We start from the raw sequence: 2,623 nt of genomic DNA on the forward strand, positions 1-2,623 counted from the left end.
GGAGAGAGATAGCTTTTACTATGGATTACTTGCTTATTAAAAGGTTGTGTACATATTCTTATACATTCAGTGAATAAAGCTTTTGTAATTTGAATAGTATGAAACTTAATGGATTGTCATTTGTACAGCATAGCTCTGATGAAGCTATTATTCAAATGATTCCTGTTAAGGCCTTGATTACTTGTCTTCCATTTTAAAATATTCATTTCCAAACACAATTCTCTTACCTGCCATTGAGGTACGTGTGTTTTTGATCATCAATGGGTTTTAAGCTGTGACTATTTACAACGTTTCATTTCTTTAATACTTAGAGATAGTTAAATATATCCAGAAGCACATTTGTATCAGCATGCACACTAAAAAATTACCTTGCATGTTTTTGAGAACTTTGACAATGTTCTTCAACTTCAAGATCTTCCCAATTGTAGCCTAAAATGCCAAACAAGGAAATGTATGGAATATTACAGGGAACTGAATAATTTACATTACTATCTTTAGTGATCCTTAGAACTAAGCCTGTTTTATTCACATCATTCTTCCTCATTCTCAATCAGAATTCCAGAAGTGCATCAATAATCAAAAAACTGTGGTTTCCTTATTTATATTTTTGGTTGTGAGCCTAGCCTTTAATGGCTGAGCCATCTCTACAGCCCTGTTTCCTTATTTAAAAGGTGAAGAAAAATGTACAGTATTACCTATAGCAGTGAGGTTCATATATGTCTCCAGCATCACCTCTTTGTAGAGATTCCTTTGTGAAGGATCCAATAATGCGCATTCTTCATGTGTGATGTCAACATGCACATCGTTATATGTCACTGTATTCTAAAATATGACATATATAAATATGCCATCCACATGTATAAAACTGAAAGCATGATAAGACATACTAAATGTGTGCTTATTTCACAATATAGTCATTCAATTCTGGCGATTGCTACACATATTCTGTAACTCAGATGTTACAATGAAATCATCAAGTTACTTTACAAAGAAACAGAATAGGAAGTTTACCTCTATTATTTCTGAATGCTTTGAACACGATATCACCTTGCAAGAAAAGTGCCTATTAACAGAGATAGAGAGACAAGCAAACACTTCAACAGTACTGAGCATACATCAGAGAAATTGTATGAACGTTTGTTGACTACAAAGAAAATTTGTAAGCTGGATATATCGGTTCATGCCTTTAATCCCAGAACTTAGAAAGTAGAAGCAGATATATGTGCTTCTGAGGTGAAAATTAGCCTAGTCTATGCAGTCAGTTATAGGACAACAATAATTAAATATGAAGAACCCATATGCCCTGCAAACTTCCATTCAAACAAACAAAAAAAGATAAGGTGAACTCAGAGATTTTTATTTACTGAAGCTTCTACAAAGAGTTTGGCATTCACTCCAGTTCTGTATTAATCTTCCAGAAACCTGAATTGCTCCAGTTTAACCTATACTTTAATAAATTTTACTAAAAGGAACTGTGCATTTAAACAGTTACAAAGAGAAAGAAGATAACATTAGTAATATCAATGATGATCATAATTAATCAACAAAGGGAAGAAGAGATGGCTCAGAAGTTAAGAGCTCTTACTGGTGTTAGGGTTTGTGTACTATACTTGAAAATGGAATACAAAAGAACAATATGCCTGTGTGCCTACATGTAAATAAGGTAGCACATGATTAAAATTAGAAACATAATAAAGCAGGTATGCAATGAGCAGTCTTTCATTATTCAAGCCCGTAAATTAGCATAGAGACCCATCAATTCCTTGTACTTCAGTATTCAATTACTATAGTTAATAGACACAATTAAGAGAAAAGCAAGTATGGTTGACATAACTTGTTCCATAATGGTACTTTTCCTTAACATGTGATAAAGTCTTTTGTCATTGAGAAAAAGTGTTTTCTAAAGACAGAGCTAACTCCCTTCACACTGCACCAAGGTGCTACAACACAGAAACACACACACCACACAAACTGTGTACCTGCAACATCAATAAAACAAAAGCCCTATACACTATTCTATACTGTTGAATTATTGTACTTATGGAGCCCTCTGCTTACCTGCATAGTCGTGATCTATAATATTTGTTATCTTGTGAAAAATCCTCCATTTTGTTTCAAGTCTTTGCAGATGACTTCCTAAATCTAGATCACACCAATTCATAATGTAACCATTACAAATAGAGAGGACAGCATAAATTATGACAAGTCAGTGCCTCTTGGTTGTGTTTCACACACTCTCCAGTCATGATCAGTAAAGAAGTCTAATACTGTTCACAAGATTCATACTCATTGGAAAACTGGCATTGCATGAGAGAAACCACACAACACACACTGGACCCTAAAATAACTTCTTGATGATATCACAGCTGTTTAGAGGATAAAGAATTATGTGTGAAAATAAGCTAAACAAAATAGTAATAATCAGAGCAGAATGATCATATATTTTATGAACACAGAGATAAATTTGAGAGACACAAAACAAAAATTATAAAATGGAATAGACACAATTGAGGGTCACAAAGTAGGAAGCAGTAGTATACCATGAGAGAAATGGTGGTGTAGATCCCTTTTCTGCTGTTATGTGACAAATGAATGTGGTTGTGGATAGGAGGGGCTAACACTG

The 2,623-nt window shown here is 33.9% G+C and overlaps 1 long non-coding RNA gene across 1 annotated transcript; it reads right to left on the reverse strand.

The window, feature by feature from the left end:
* Nucleotides 1-372: 372 nt before the first annotated feature.
* Nucleotides 373-1,037, reverse strand: LOC118576260. The gene is made up of 3 exons (XR_004943929.1): nt 1,012-1,037; nt 696-822; nt 373-429 (listed from the first exon to the last, which is right to left on the reverse strand). It is a non-coding gene; the product is annotated as an uncharacterized LOC118576260 (long non-coding RNA).
* Between the last annotated feature and the right edge of the window lie 1,586 nt (nt 1,038-2,623).

The sequence above is a fragment of the Onychomys torridus genome, unplaced genomic scaffold (assembly GCF_903995425.1).
Source record: "Onychomys torridus unplaced genomic scaffold, mOncTor1.1, whole genome shotgun sequence".
Lineage (NCBI taxonomy): Eukaryota > Metazoa > Chordata > Mammalia > Rodentia > Cricetidae > Onychomys > Onychomys torridus.